We start from the raw sequence: 16,157 nt of genomic DNA on the forward strand, positions 1-16,157 counted from the left end.
CTATTATATCTGATATGTTGAGAACTTGATCAATAGAAATATAACTCTATAGTTTCTCTTAGTAAAACAACAGAAATGTCTATGAGTATTCACAGTGTAGAAAAAGACGAACAAGTCCACCATGATGGGTAGGTAGAACCATCAGGGTCAAGTACAAGGTTAAATACTGATGATGGTAAAGTGAAAGTTGGTTCAGACATTGAGAAACACCCATTAACTCATGTGCAACACTCACTATGTACCAAACAAATAAAATGGATTCAAAGTATCGAGTGTCACTAACAAAGGTACTACATTCTCTTTTTTGATGATTCAACATAGAAAATAAATATGAATAGTAGTAATGTGCTTGAATTCCCAGAAGATGTGATAATATTACATAGTCCTCTAGCACACACACTCAACTGTCAATGGAAAAATGTCAGAACTCAAGAATTGGAGTTTATGGGGAATTACCATCAATGCTTTACGTTAAAAAAATTCCTTAATACGTTTAAGGGAGATGATCCAAGACTGCGACAAATGGTCGCTGTTTTGTGTCGATTAGTAGAAAAGGTTTATAAGGTTGGCTGGATATTAAAAGATGGTTGGACTAATCACATATATATTGACGTAACACATGATGATACCTACATCACAATTGTTGATTTCGTGGAGCCATGGATTAACTTTCAACCAAATTCTGCACTTTACAATCTTGAGACAATTTCTGTTGAAACTTGCTATGTTTCTGGAGTAAAGATTAACGAGGAAAGTGCCTCCATAGCTTTGAAACAAGTGCAAAACCTTATTTAATAGTGTATTTCATTCATGGTTGACCCCCCAGAAAATTTGGTTGAACTCTCTAAGTAACAATCTGAATCACCCGACATTAATAGTGACACGAATGTTGGAAGATCATCCAGTGACTTGTCCACCACATCTAAAAGTACAAATAATGATCCTGACGGCAGCGTTAACAAAGGGAAGACTTTGTGGAAAAAGTTGAATCGTTTCTTCAAATGTTGCAGCTGTAAGAAAAATACTTGAGTACTAGGACAAGTGGCCTGGTGGCTAAAGCTCCCGCTTCACACACGGAGGGCCCGGGTTCGATTCCCGGCGGGTGGAAACATTTCGACACATTTCCTTACACCTATTGTCCTGTTCACCTAGCAGCAAATAGGTACCTGGGTGTTAGTCGACTGGTGTGGGTGGCATCCTGGGGGACAAGATTAAGGACCCCAATGGAAATAAGTTAGACAGTCCTCGATGACGCACTGACTTTCTTGGGTTATCCTGGGTGGCTAACCCCCCGGGTTTAAAAATCCGAACGAAATCTTATCTTATCTTATCTTAACACCTGAAGCGGCTTCAGGTGTTGGCCGCCTTCATCCACGATCCTTCAAATGAAACACCATAACTATTTATTCAAAAGAAGTGAATGAACAGCCAGCTCAAGGAGTCGACTGTTTTATTTACTAATAAATTAAAATAATAAATAAAATTGTTTTATTTTTTCTTACGTAAACATAGCACATTATTCTTTGAATATTTTGGTGTCTTAAGTTTATTTACTGTTATAATATTTCTTAGAGATTTTATTGTTATTTACTTATTAATTAAATGCAATGATACAATTACTGTATTTATATAAGTGTATTGTTTCCCAATATCATTATTTTTATTTGAAAGGTTGATAAAAAAACCAGCATCTTATGCCACTGCGAGAACGTCTATAACCAATTATATACATATACAATTATATACATACATATACAATTATATACATATACAATTATATACATACATATACAATTATATACATATACAATTATATACGTGCATATACAATTATATACATATACAATTATATACGTACATATACAATTATATACATATACAATTATATACGTACATATACAATTATATACATATACAATTATAATGGAATTATGATGCTGCTTTGAGCCCACTTTGGTGAATTTTGGATCGATTTCTGCTGGAATCCTCCGTCTTGTAGAGTATATTGTTAAAAGCTTGTACTTTGTAGACAACCTTGTACGTCGTAGACTACAAGCTTGAACATCGTAGACTACAAGCTTGTATGTTGTAGATTACAAGCTTGTATGTTGTAGATTATAACCTTAAACATCGTAGACTACAAGCTTGTACGTCGTAGACTACAAGCTTGTATGTTGTAGATTATAACCTTAAACATCGTAGACTACAAGCTTGTACGTCGTAGACTACAAGCTTGTATGTTGTAGATTATAATCTTAAACATCGTAGACTACAAGCTTGTACATCATAGACTACAAGCTTGTACGTCGTAGACTACAAGCTTGTATGTTGTAGATTATAACCTTAAACATCGTAGACTACAAGCTTGAACATCGTAGACTACAAGCTTGAACACTGTAGACTACAAACCAACATTGTTGGAGAGGCAGTAACTAGGTCTCTTGGTAATAAATCACATTTTCTTGTTTTTCTCGTGTTTCTCAATATTAAGTTATTCTTCCATTTTGTATGCAATAATTTTGCAAATATAATTCTGAACCTAACGAAAAAATATATTTCAGTGTGCTTTTAGTACAATTTTTTTAATATTTACATTATCATAAATGGAAAAAATATATATCTTTAAACGTATAAGAGAAAATTTTAGAAAGGACTTAATTTTAAATGAGTTCTTACTAGATGACCAATTTTACCTTTTAGGCACGACATGCAGAGAGGTTGGAAGGAGGGAAGGCGGGTAGGGGTAGCCTAGTAATGATTGGAGGAAGGGGGGGGGAAGAGGTTTTGTGTGTGAGGGGCTTGGACTTCCAGCAAGCAGGTGTAAGAGTGTTTATCAGTTAGTTTTATTGTTTAGTATCTTTATTATGAGCCCCATATCAATCCTGTAGGCGGTAGTCAAAAGATTACAGAGGTACATAATAGGTCCAGGGACTGTACCTCAACATAACAGAGGTACATAATGTGTCCAGGGACTGTACCTCAAAATTACAGAGGTACATAATGGGTACAGGGACTGTACCTCAACATTACAGAGGTACACAATGGGTACAGGGACTGTACCTCAACATTAGAGAGGTACATAATGGGTCCAGGGACTGTACCTCAACATTACAGAGGTACATAATGGGTCCAGGGACTGTTCCTGAACATTACAGAGGTACACAATGGGTCCAGGGACTGTACCTCAACATTACAGAGGTACATAATGGGTCCAGGGACTGTACCTCAACATTACAGAGGTACATAATGGGTCCAGGGACTGTACCTCAACATTACAGAGGTACACAATAGGTCCCAGGGACTGTACCTCAACATTACAGAGGTACATAATGGGCCCAGGGACTGTACCTCAACATTACAGAGGTACATAATGGGTCCAGGGACTGGGCCCCAAAGTTTTGATAGCTGAACTAGGCACAAAGGTAATGAACTCACAAGTTACAAAGGTAATGAATCATGTGAGTAAATTTACTTACGTTTACGTATGACTGCAATCATGAACAAATTATAGAGTAATGAGCAATTCACACGTTCATTCCCAGTCAAGTTAAGGAATACGTAATTTGTCAGAAATTACTGTACATGTACATCTCGTGTCACGTAATATAATAGAAACATTAATCCCATTAACCATTCCTGAGCAGAAATTTGTCTGGTCGTTACATTCCTTAAATAATCTACCCACTTTTCGCATTTTCTTTTAGAGGGATAATCTGGACGATTTTGTCCTTTAATGCCACATAAATGACAGATGGGAATACAGGATAATTGACTTTTTTTAACAAAAGGCTTTTTTTTTCATACGTTCTGGGGAACCCTTGACCTTAGGGTTCAATTCCTTCAGGTCTTTATAGGAATTATAGCTGACAGTGGGCCATACAAACCCTGACACTGGAAGGTTGAGTTCGAAAAGATGTAGGTGACAGTGGCCATATAAACCTTAATCTTGGAAGGTCGGGTTCGGTATGACGGACACTGGAAGGTCGGGTTCGGTACGATGGACACTGGAAGGTCAGGCTCGACATGACAGACACTGGAGGTCGGGTTCGGTACGACGGACATTGGAAGGTCGGGTTCGGCATGACGGACACTGGAAGGTCGGGTTCGGTACGACGGACACTGGAAGGTCGGGTTCGGTACGACGGACACTGGAAGGTCAGGTTCGGTACGATGGACACTGGAAGGTCGGGTTCGGTATGACGGACACTGGAAGGTCGGGTTCGTTACGACGGACACTGGAAGGTCAGGTTCGGTACGATGGACACTGGAAGGTCAGGTTCGGTACGATGGACACTGGAAGGTCAGGTTCAGTACGACGGACACTGGAAGGTCGGGTTCGGTACGACGGACACTGGAGAGTCGGGTTCGGTACGATGTAGCTGACAGTGGCCCTATAAACCACAACAACAACAAGAGTGGCGGCGTCAGGGGTAAATTATTGTATATTTTTGTCAATTGTGGTGAGATAATATAGTGTTGGAGTAACTATCAGTGGAAGATTGATTTATGAGGTAAGTAGGAAGACTGATATATTAATATATATTGAGATAATGTGATAAAGGACAGGCAAGGAAGCAAAGTAATACTTTATTAACATTATTAACATAGATTTTAAAACTGAAATTAATAATTACACAAGAAAATGAAACTTGTAATTAACTTAGAATATTATTATATGATAATTTATGTTCAAGTTTTATTGTTAACATTATTGTTAGTCTGGTTACTAACAATGTTAGTCTGGTTACTAACAATGTTAGTCTGGTTACTAACAATGTTAGTCTGGTCACTAACAATGTTAGTCTGGTTACTAACAATGTTAGTCTGGTCACTAACAATGTTAGTCTGGTTACTAACATTGTTAGTCTGGTTACTAACAATGTTAGTCTGGTAACTAACAATGTTAGTCTGGTAACTAACAATGTTAGTCTGGTTACTAACAATGTTAGTCTGGTTACTAACAATGTTAGTCTGGTTACTAACAATGTTAGTCTGGTTACTAACAATGTTAGTCTGGTCACTAACAATGTTAGTCTGGTTACTAACAATGTTAGTCTGGTCACTAACAATGTTAGTCTGGTTACTAACAATGTTAGTCTGGTCACTAACAATGTTAGTCTGGTTACTAACAATGTTAGTCTGGTCACTAACAATGTTAGTCTGGTTACTAACATTGTTAGTCTGGTTACTAACAATGTTAGTCTGGTAACTAACAATGTTAGTCTGGTAACTAACAATGTTAGTCTGGTTACTAACAATGTTAGTCTGGTTACTAACAATGTTAGTCTGGTCACTAACAATGTTAGTCTGGTTACTAACAATGTTAGTCTGGTCACTAACAATGTTAGTCTGGTTACTAACAATGTTAGTCTGGTCACTAACAATGTTAGTCTGGTTACTAACAATGTTAGTCTGGTCACTAACAATGTTAGTCTGGTTACTAACATTGTTAGTCTGGTTACTAACATTGTTAGTCTGGTTACTAACAATGTTAGTCTGGTAACTAACAATGTTAGTCTGGTAACTAACAATGTTAGTCTGGTAACTAACAATGTTAGTCTGGTTACTAACAATGTTAGTCTGGTAACTAACAATGTTAGTCTGGTTACTAACAATTTTAGTCTGGTCACTAACAATGTTAGTCTGGTTACTAACAATGTTAGTCTGGTCACTAACAATGTTAGTCTCGTTACTAACAATGTTAGTCTGGTTACTAACAATGTTAGTCTGGTAACTAACAATGTTAGTCTGGTAACTAACAATGTTAGTCTGGTCACTAACAATGTTAGTCTCGTTACTAACAATGTTAGTCTGGTTACTAACAATGTTAGTCTGGTCACTAACAATGTTAGTCTGGTCACTAATAATGTTAGTCTGGTCACTAACATTGTTAGTCTGGTTACTAACAATGTTAGTCTGGTTACTAACATTGTTAGTCTGGTCACTAACATTGTTAGTCTGGTTACTGACATTGTTAGTCTGGTTACTAACAATGTTAGTCTGGTTACTAACAATGTTAGTCTCGTTACTAACAATGTTAGTCTCGTTACTAACAATGTTAGTCTAGTAACTAACAATGTTAGTCTGGTAACTAACAATGTTAGTCTGGTTACTAACATTGTTAGTCTGGTAACTAACAATGTTAATCTGGTAACTAACAATGTTAGTCTGGTAACTAACAATGTTAGTCTGGTTACTAACAATGTTAGTCTGGTCACTAACAATGTTAGTCTGGTAACTAACATTGTTAGTCTGGTAAGTAACAGTGTTAGTCTGGTTACTAACAATGTTAGTCTCGTTACTAACAATGTTAGCCTAGTAACTAACAATGTTAGTCTGGTAACTAACAATGTTAGTCTGGTCACTAACAATGTTAGTCTGGTTACTAACAATGTTAGTCTGGTAACTAACAATGTTAGTCTGGTAACTAACAATGTTAGTCTGGTTACTAACAATGTTAGTCTGGTCACTAACAATGTTAGTCTGGTCACTAACATTGTTAGTCTGGTTATTAACAATGTTAGTCTGGTCACTAACATTGTTAGTCTGGTCACTAACATTGTTAGTCTGGTTACTAACATTGTTAGTCTGGTTACTAACAATGTTAGTCTGGTTACTAACAATGTTAGTCTCGTTACTAACATTGTTAGTCTCGTTACTAACAATGTTAGTCTAGTAACTAACAATGTTAGTCTGGTAACTAACAATGTTAGTCTGGTTACTAACAATGTTAGTCTGGTTACTAACATTGTTTGTCTGGTAACTAACAATGTTAATCTGGTAACTAACAATGTTAGTCTGGTAACTAACAATGTTAGTCTGGTTTCTAACAATGTTAGTCTGGTCACTAACAATGTTAATCTGGTAACTAACATTGTTAGTCTGGTAACTAACAGTGTTAGTCTGGTTACTAACAATGTTAGTCTGGTAACTAACAAGTTAGTCTGGTTACTAACAATGTTAGTCTGGTTACTAACATTGTTTGTCTGGTTACTAACAATGTTAGTCTGGTTACTAACATTGTTAGTCTGGTCACTAACATTGTTAGTCTGGTTACTAACATTGTTAGTCTGGTTACTAACAATGTTAGTCTGGTTACTAATAATGTTAGTCTGGTTACTAACATTGTTAGTCTGGTTACTAACAATGTTAGTCTGGTTACTAACAATGTTAGTCTGGTCACTAACATTGTTAGTCTAGTCACTAACATTGTTAGTCTGGTCACTAACAATGTTAGTCTGGTCACTAACAATGTTAGTCTGGTTACTAACATTGTTAGTCTGGTTACTAACAATGTTAGTCTGGTCACTAACAATGTTAGTCTGGTTACTAACAATGTTAGTCTGGTTACTAACAATGTTAGTCTGGTCACTAACAATGTTAGTCTGGTTATTAACAATGTTAGTCTGGTTATTAACAATGTTAGTCTGGTTACTAACAATGTTAGTCTGGTTACTAACAATGTTAGTCTGGTCACTAACAATGTTAGTCTGGTAACTATCAATGTTAGTCTGGTCACTAACATTGTTAGTCTGGTAACTAACAATGTTAGTCTGGTCACTAACAATGTTAGTCTGGTTACTAACAATGTTAGTCTGGTTAGTCCTAGGATAACCCAGAGTGTTAGTAACCCAGGATAACCTGGAATGTTAGTAACCGATGATAACCTGGAGTGTTAGTAACCCAGGATAACCCAGTGTTAGTAAACCAGGATAACCCAGAGCGTTAGTAACCCAGGATAACCCAGAGTGTTAGTAACCCAGGATAACCCAGTGTTAGTAACCCAGGATAACCCAGTGTTAGTAGGGGCCCGGTGGCCTGGTGGCTAAAGCTCCCGCTTCACACACGGAGGGCCCGGGTTCGATTCCCGGTGGGTGGAAACATTTCGACACGTTTCCTTACACCTATTGTCCTGTTCACCTAGCAGCAAATAGGTACCTGGGTGTTAGTCGACCGGTGTGGGTCGCATCCTGGGGGACAAGATTAAGGACCCCAATGGAAGTAAGTTAGACAGTCCTCGATGACGCACTGACTTTCTTGGGTTATCCTGGGTGGCTAACCCTTCGGGGTTAAAAATCCGAACGAAATCTTATCTTATCTTATCCCAGGATAACCCAGAGTGTTAGTAACCCAGGATAACCCAGTGTTAGTAACCCAGGATAGCCCAGAGTGTTAGTAACCCAGGATAACCCAGTGTTAGTAACCCAGGATAACCTGGAGTGTTAGTAACCCAGGATAACCCAGAGTGTTAGTAACCCAGGATAACCCAGTGTTAGTAGCCCAGGATAACCTGGAGTGTTAGTAACCCAGGATAACCCAGAGTGTTAGTAACCCAGGATAACCCAGAGTGTTAGTAACCCAGGATAACCCAGAGTGTTAGTAACCCAGGATAACCCAGAGTGTTAGTAACCCAGGATAACCCAGAGTGTTAGTAACCCAGGATAATCCAGAGTGTTAGTAACCCAGGATAACCCAGAGTGTTAGTAACCCAGGATAACCCAGAGTGTTAGTAACCCAGGATAACCCAGAGTGTTAGTAACCCAGGATAACCTGGAGTGTTAGTAACCCAGGATAACCCATTGTTAGTAACCCAGGATAACCTGGAGTGTTAGTAACCCAGGATAACCCAGTGTTAGTAACCCAGGATAACCCAGAGTGTTAGTAACCCAGGATAACCCAGAGTGTTAGTAACCCAGGATAACCCAGTGTTAGTAACCTAGGATAACCCAGTGTTAGTAACCCAGGCTAACCCAACAAAGACACTGTCATCATTATGGCTTATTTCTGTTGATGTTCTTTAATCTTCCCCAGGATGCAACCTTATAAGTCAGGTAACAAGCAGGTTCCTATTTACTGCTAGATGACCAGGGGCAGCAGGTACATAGGTTCCTGCTAGATGACCAGGGGCAGCAGGTACATAGGTTCCTGCTAGATGACCAGGGGCAGCAGGTACATAGGTTCCTGCTAGATGACCAGGGGCAGCAGGTACCTATTTACTGCAAGGTGACCAGGGGCAGCAGGTACCTATTTACTGCAAGGTGACCAGGGGCAGCAGGTACCTATTTACTGCAAGGTGACCAGGGGCAGCAGGTATCTATTTACTGCTAGGTGACCAGTTGCAGCAGGTACCTATTTATTGCTAGGTGACCAGGGGTAGCAGGTACCTATTTACTGCTAGGTGACCAGGGGCAGCAGGTACTTATTTATTGCTAGGTGACCAGGGGCAGCAGGTACCTATTTACTGCTAGGTGACCAGTGGCAGCAGGTACCTATTTACTGCTAAGTGACCAGGGGCAGCAGGTGCCTATTTACTGCTAGGTGACCAGTGGCAGCAGGTACCTATTTACTGCTAAGTGACCAGGGGCAGCAGGTGCCTATTTACTGCTAGGTGACCAGGGGCAGCAGGTGCCTATTTACTGCAAGGTGACCAGGGGCAGCAGGTATCTATTTACTGCTAGGTGACCAGTTGCAGCAGGTACCTATTTACTGCTAGGTGACCCAGGGCAGCAAGTACTTATTTACTGCTAGGTGACCAGGGGCAGCAGGTGCGTATTTACTGCTAGGTGACCAGTGGCAGCAGGTACCTATTTACTACTAGGTGACCAGGGGCAGCAGGTGCCTATTTACTGCTAGGTGACCAGGGGAAGCAGGTACCTATTTACTGCTAGGTGACCAGGGGCAGCAGGTGTAAGACAAAAGAGCATAATAATAAGATATTACAGAGACCTCAGTGGAAATAAACTTTATTGTCTTATCCTGGGTAATTTGCACATGTGTTACTATATATGATAATTGTACTTATGTGTGCCTGTACTTAAATAAACTTACTTAACACTGTAGTAGGACTGTTGGTCCATGTTAGGCTGGTCCAACTCACTCACCCACTTACGCTCATATACATATTCAGTGGACCCTCGACCAACGATATTAATCCGTTCCTGAGAGCTCATCGTTAATCGAAATTATCATTAGTCGAGTTAATTTTCCCTATAAGAAATAATGGCAATCAAATTAATCCGTTCCTAACACCCGAAAGTATTGAAAAAAAATTTTTTACCACATGAAATATTAATTTTAATACACACAAACTGAAGAAGACATTCACAGTTACATGACACTTACTTTTATTGAAGATCTGGTGATGACTGATGGGATGGGAGGAGGGAAGAGCGTGGATGGTGTTTAGAAGGGGAATCCCCTTCCATTAGGATTTGAGGTAGCAAGTATTTTTCCAGGGTTACTTCCCTTGTTCTTTTAATGCCACTAGGACCAGCTTCAGAGTCACTGGACTTCTGTCACACAACATATCTGTCCATAGAGGTCTGTACCTCCCGTTCCTTTATGACATTTCTAAAGTGTTTCACAACATTGTCAGTGTACAGGTTGCCAACACGGCTTGCAGTAGCTGTGTCAGGGTGATTATCATCCAGAAAGGTTTGCACTTTAAGCCACATTGCACAGATTTCCTTAATCTTAGAAGTAGGCAACTTTTTCAATTTCTCTCTCCTCTCCTCCGAAGCAGTTTCCTCAGGTGTGGCCTCTTGCTGTTGAAGATGATCTAGCAGCTCATCAGTGGTTAGTTCTTCATTGTCCTCCTCCACCAACTTTTCCATATCCTCCCCACTAACCTGCAACCCCAAGGACTTCCCCAATGACACAATGGATTCCTCAACTGGCATAGGATTCTCAGGGTTAGCCTCAAACCCTTCAAAATCCCTTTTGTCTACACATTCTGGCCACAGTTTTTTCCAAGCAGAGTTCAAGGTCCTCTTAGTCACTTCCTCCCAAGCCTTACCTATAATGTTTACGCAATTGAGGATGCTAAAGTGATCTTTCCAAAACTCTCTTAGAGTCAGTTGAGTTTCTGAGGTCACTACAAAGCACCTTTCAAACATAGCTTTTGTGTACAGTTTCTTGAAGTTGGAAATGACCTGCTGGTCCATGGGCTGCAGGAGAGGAGTGGTATTAGGAGGCAAAAACTTGAACTTAATGAAGCTCATGTCCCCAGAAAGTCTCTCTGCCAAGTCTGAAGGATGACCAGGAGCATTGTCTAATACCAGGAGGCACTTAAGGTCTAATTTCTTTTCAATTAGGTAATTTTTCACAGTGGGGGTAAATGCATGGTGTAACCAATCATAGAAAAAGTCCCTAGTGACCCATGCCTTACTGTTTGCCCTCCACAGCACACACAAATTAGCCTTGATGACATTGTTTTTCCTGAACACTCTGGGAGTTTCAGAGTGATACACCAATAAAGGCTTCACTTTGCAATCACTACTAGCATTAGCACACATCAACAGAGTAAGCCTGTCTTTCATAGGCTTATGTCCTGGGAGTGCCTTTTCCTCCTGAGTAATGTACATCCTGCTTGGCATTTTCTTCCAAAACAGGCCTGTTTTGTCACAGTTAAACACTTGTTCAGGTTTTAATTCTTCACTGTCTATGTACTCCTTGAATTCCTACACATATTTTTCAGCCGCTTTGTGGTCCGAACTGGCAGCCTCACCATGCCTTATCACACTATGAATGCCACTACACTACTTAAATCTCTCAAACCAACCTTTGCTGGCCTTAAATTCACTCACATCACCACTAGTTGCTGGCATTTTTTTAATTAAATCGTCATGCAACTTCCTAGCCTTTTCACATATGATCGCTTGAGAGATGCTATCTCCTGCTATCTGTTTTTCGTTTACACAAGTATAACAGTCTCTCAACATCTTCTATCACTTGCAATCTCAATTTCGAAAACATAGTTGCACCTTTGGCAAGAACAGCTTCCTTGATTGCCGTTTTCTTGCCCACAATAGCAGCGATGGTTGATTGGGGTTTACTATACAACCTGACTAGCTCGGAGATACTCACTCCACTTTCATACTTAGCAGTGATCTCTTTCTTCATCTCCATAGTAATTCTCACCCTTTTTGCTGTAGGGTTGGCACTAGAAGCTGTCTTGGGGCCCATGGTCACTTATTTTGCAGGTGCAATTATTACAAAGGCTGTGATAATGTGAAATGTTCCAGTTGTATGTTTGGAAGCGACCGCGGTGGCTGGCTGGCTTGTAAACACTGGCACCCATGGGACAAGTGAGGCACGCTCAGGCCAAAGTGGACGCGTCTCAAACGGAATGAATAGCGTTGGTTTGGTTTTTTAGCGCTAGCCGAGGCAAAATTTTTGCGTTAAAATGTATCGCTAGTCAGATTTATTGTTAATCGATGCCATTGCTGGTCAAGGGTCCACTGTATAACATATATTTGAAGCTAACTTCCCTAAAAGTAAATTAATTTTATTTCTATAAAGAATGCTTTAATTATTTTAAGTTATTAGTGATGGTTGAATACAAATGCAGTGGACCCCCACTTAACGATCACCTCCCAATGCGACCAATTATGTAAGTGTATTTATGTAAGTGCATTTGTACGTGTATATTTGGGGGTCTGAAATGGACTAAACTACTTCACAATATTCCTTATGGGAACAAATTCGGTCAGTACTGGCACCTGAACATACTTCTGGAATGAAAAAATATCATTAACTGGGGGTCCACTGTACTGATACTAATCTCATAGAAAATCTTTTGCCAAGGGTAATCAAAGTTAAAGTATGAAATTTAAGGGAAAATTTACAGAATTAGCCTGTAAACGGTCCAAACGTATATATACGTTACCTACCGTAGTGCCCCAACTTTTTTGAGAAAAAAAGTGTTTGTTTTTAATAGGAAAAAAGAGCATATCGTACCCAGGCATCCACAATTATTTTAATATGGTGCACAGTGAGTGCGCACACTCATTCTCTCATGTCTAGGCGACTCATGCTTATCGTGGCAATGATAAATGTATGGCCAATAAAACAGTATACTATATACGTTTGGGGCACTAGCCATAAAAACGTATATATACGTTTGGACCGTTCATGCGTTAAACTCTCGCACAATCAGCGATCTCAGCAATGTTGCCCATTTTGCACCCTATTTTTGGCCAATTCCATTGTTCAAGTCGACCAAACTAATAGCTATATTGCTAGTATTCCTTCTATTCTATTGAATGAGTACAAGAAGCTGCCTATTTACCTATTTCAACTAACCCCCCCCCAAAAAAAAGCGATCAGAAATCAGTAGTTTGGCCAATTTCACACATTTCAAGAAATATCTATTTCAAAATAGGGACCAGAATGAATTATTCAGGTATTACTGGTACTAAGATAACATTTTCTCTGTTCATTAGTCACATCTCCAGGCCTCTCTTATATTACGCTTACTTTCCCTTATAAATTTTATTCACTCATAAATAGAAGATTTACTGTTATGCAGACTACTATATTATTGTAATAACTGTACAATTAATGTCAACCCATTTGTGACCACATATTGGACCAGCCAGTTAGATGTATATTGGACTAATGACGTCATTTGTGTACTTTGGAATATCGGCAAAAATCAAACATTTCCACTAATCTTAACTCAATTTTGAGGTGCTTTCAGCCCTGAAACCAATCAAAATCATCTCTGTTTGTGTAATGTGTTTTCCATTCTATCCAGTAAGACCAACAAACTTAGAATGCAGCCATAAAAACCATAGGAAACTGCACTGCAAAATTGCTGTTTTACACCTAAAACATGATTTTTTTATTCTCATTAAGCACTGCGTGCTGCAGAATTTTTTGATGTGGTGCACACTTACCACAGAGACCTATTCTCTCCTATCTAGGCCTAAATTTACCCGTCACATCTTATCTGAGTAAGCTGAGCTCAGCCTTATTTTATGGGACCATCACTGGCATCAAAACTGTGATACAACAGGACCGACCCTGAAAGGCTTAAGATAGCAAGGGTAACCATTATATACAAAATAAGTAACCCAGATGATGATGATGATAATAAAAAAAAAATAATAATAATAATAATAATAATAATAAATTTATTATGACATGTTACATGATTGTACAGAGGAATACAGTGGACCCTTAACTAACAGCGGCATCAGGTAACGGCAAATTCGTCTAATGGCACTCTTTGGCGTAAAAGGAAATGGCTCTACCAATGGCCAAAAAGTCATCTAATGACGTTTATCCCGAACTTGTCCATGGGGCCGGAGCACGGCCTGAGTGGGCCCAGCCACTTCAAGACTCCATGTACAGCCAGTGTTTACAAGCCCTTTTGGTCGATTTCAAGTGTACCTGCAATATATTTTGTATTACAGTATTCCAGTGTCTTTAGTGCTTTTAACTGCTAAATAAGCCACCATGGGCCCAAAGAAAGTTTCTAGTGTCAGCCCTGTGATAAGGAAGGAAAGAAACAATAAAATTCAAGAAAAAACTCATATCAAAGTACCAAAGTGGAGGAGGAAGGGAGAGGGGAGAATGTGCCTTCTGCAGTGATTCATTGATTCTACGATATGTACGACACTAAAGCAGCAGGTATCGATAAAGGCTATAGTGCCAGCCAGCAATAAAGTGTAGAATTAACAGTGTAGCAAGTAAGTTAAGTGAGTAAGCGATAGAAAAACAACATGAAAGTAACTCTCCAATGTTTTTGGATATGTGTACATCCGCTGAACATACGCCGGCCTGCATTTTCCACTACCCTAAATCTCTCCTCCATCAAACTAACTAAACTAACATCTCCAAGGTAAGTGTAAATATAAAAGTGCAAGCATAAAAGTAAATATATTAAGGAGGGGTGTTAATGTTGCAGTTTAAAAACTGTAGTGTAAAGCACCCTTCTGGCAAGACAGTGATGGAGTGAATGATGGTGAAAGTTTTTCTTTTTCGGGCCACCCTGCCTTGGTGGGAATCGGCCAGTGTGATAATAAAAATAATAATAAAAATAAATATAAAAGGACTCCAATGGGAATACGTAAGTCACTCTGGCTTTTTTGGGTTATCCTAGGTACTTTACACATGCTGCTATGTATGATAATCTATGTAACTGTATTTGTGTATACCTGAAAAACTTACTTTTGTATAAATTAAAATGTAAATATTTCTTTCTTATATATTACATACATTGTTTAAGTGTGATGGTGGTGCTGGCAGAATCCTCCACCACCACCAACATGGCTTCTCTAAGTGGCAGCCCTTAAACCCAACAACAACACTTACACCATTTACTCCTCTCATACATTATGGCACATTGTATTCATTCTAGAGTTTATATCATGTTTCTATGTTATTAATATTGTTTATAATGTCATATTAGATGAATTGTGATAGATAAATAAGCTGTAGAGATGATATTAGCATCATATTGAAGCATAATAAACGTGTCTTCCTCTTGCCTCCTACGTGTCTGTCATACACCAACATGGCGAGTCAGTAAAGATAAGTCAATAAAGGGAAGTGTGATGTTAAATGTTCATTTAGCCATTTTATTAGTGCTTTGTATTTCTTTGTCATTGTTTTCTGAATGTATATTTATATTTAATCTTTAAAAAAAATATTATTTTTTTTTTATTATCACACCGGCCGATTCCCACCAAGGCAGGGTGGCCCGAAAAAGAAAAACTTTCACCATCATTCACTCCATCACTGTCTTGCCAGAAGGGTGCTTTACACTACAGTTTTTAAACTGCAACATTAACACCCCTCCTTCAGAGTGCAGGCACTGTACTTCCCATCTCCAGGACTCAAGTCCGGCCTGCCGGTTTCCCTGAATCCCTTCATAAATGTTACTTTGCTCACACTCCAACAGCACGTCAAGTATTAAAAACCATTTGTCTCCATTCACTCCTATCAAACACGCTCAAGCATGCCTGCTGGAAGTCCAAGCCCCTCGCACACAAAACCTCCTTTACCCCCTCCCTCCAACCCTTCCTAGGCCGACCCCTACCCCGCCTTCCTTCCACTACAGACTGATACACTCTTGAAGTCATTCTGTTTCGCTCCATTCTCTCTACATGTCCGAACCACCTCAACAACCCTTCCTCAGCCCTCTGGACAACAGTTTTGGTAATCCCGCACCTCCTCCTAACTTCCAAACTACGAATTCTCTGCATTATATTCACACCACACATTGCCCTCAGACATGACATCTCCACTGCCTCCAGCCTTCTCCTCGCTGCAACATTCATCACCCACGCTTCACACCCATATAAGAGCGTTGGTAAAACTATACTCTCATACATTCCCCTCTTTGCCTCCAAGGACAAAGTTCTTTGTCT

The 16,157-nt window shown here is 39.4% G+C and overlaps 1 long non-coding RNA gene across 2 annotated transcripts in view; it reads left to right on the top strand.

The window, feature by feature from the left end:
* The first annotated feature begins 4,249 nt into the window (after nucleotides 1–4,249).
* LOC138855483 (uncharacterized) overlaps nucleotides 4,250–16,157 on the top strand; it is a 178,669-nt gene continuing 166,761 nt past the window's right edge. The window contains exon 1 of one of the 2 annotated variants that reach the window (XR_011394734.1): nucleotides 4,250–4,511. This is a non-coding gene — a long non-coding RNA (uncharacterized lncRNA). The remainder of the gene's footprint in view (nucleotides 4,512–16,157) is intronic. The other variant, XR_011394733.1, reaches the window with a different exon arrangement.

Source organism: Cherax quadricarinatus, chromosome 96, assembly GCF_038502225.1.
Source record: "Cherax quadricarinatus isolate ZL_2023a chromosome 96, ASM3850222v1, whole genome shotgun sequence".
Classification (NCBI taxonomy): domain Eukaryota; kingdom Metazoa; phylum Arthropoda; class Malacostraca; order Decapoda; family Parastacidae; genus Cherax; species Cherax quadricarinatus.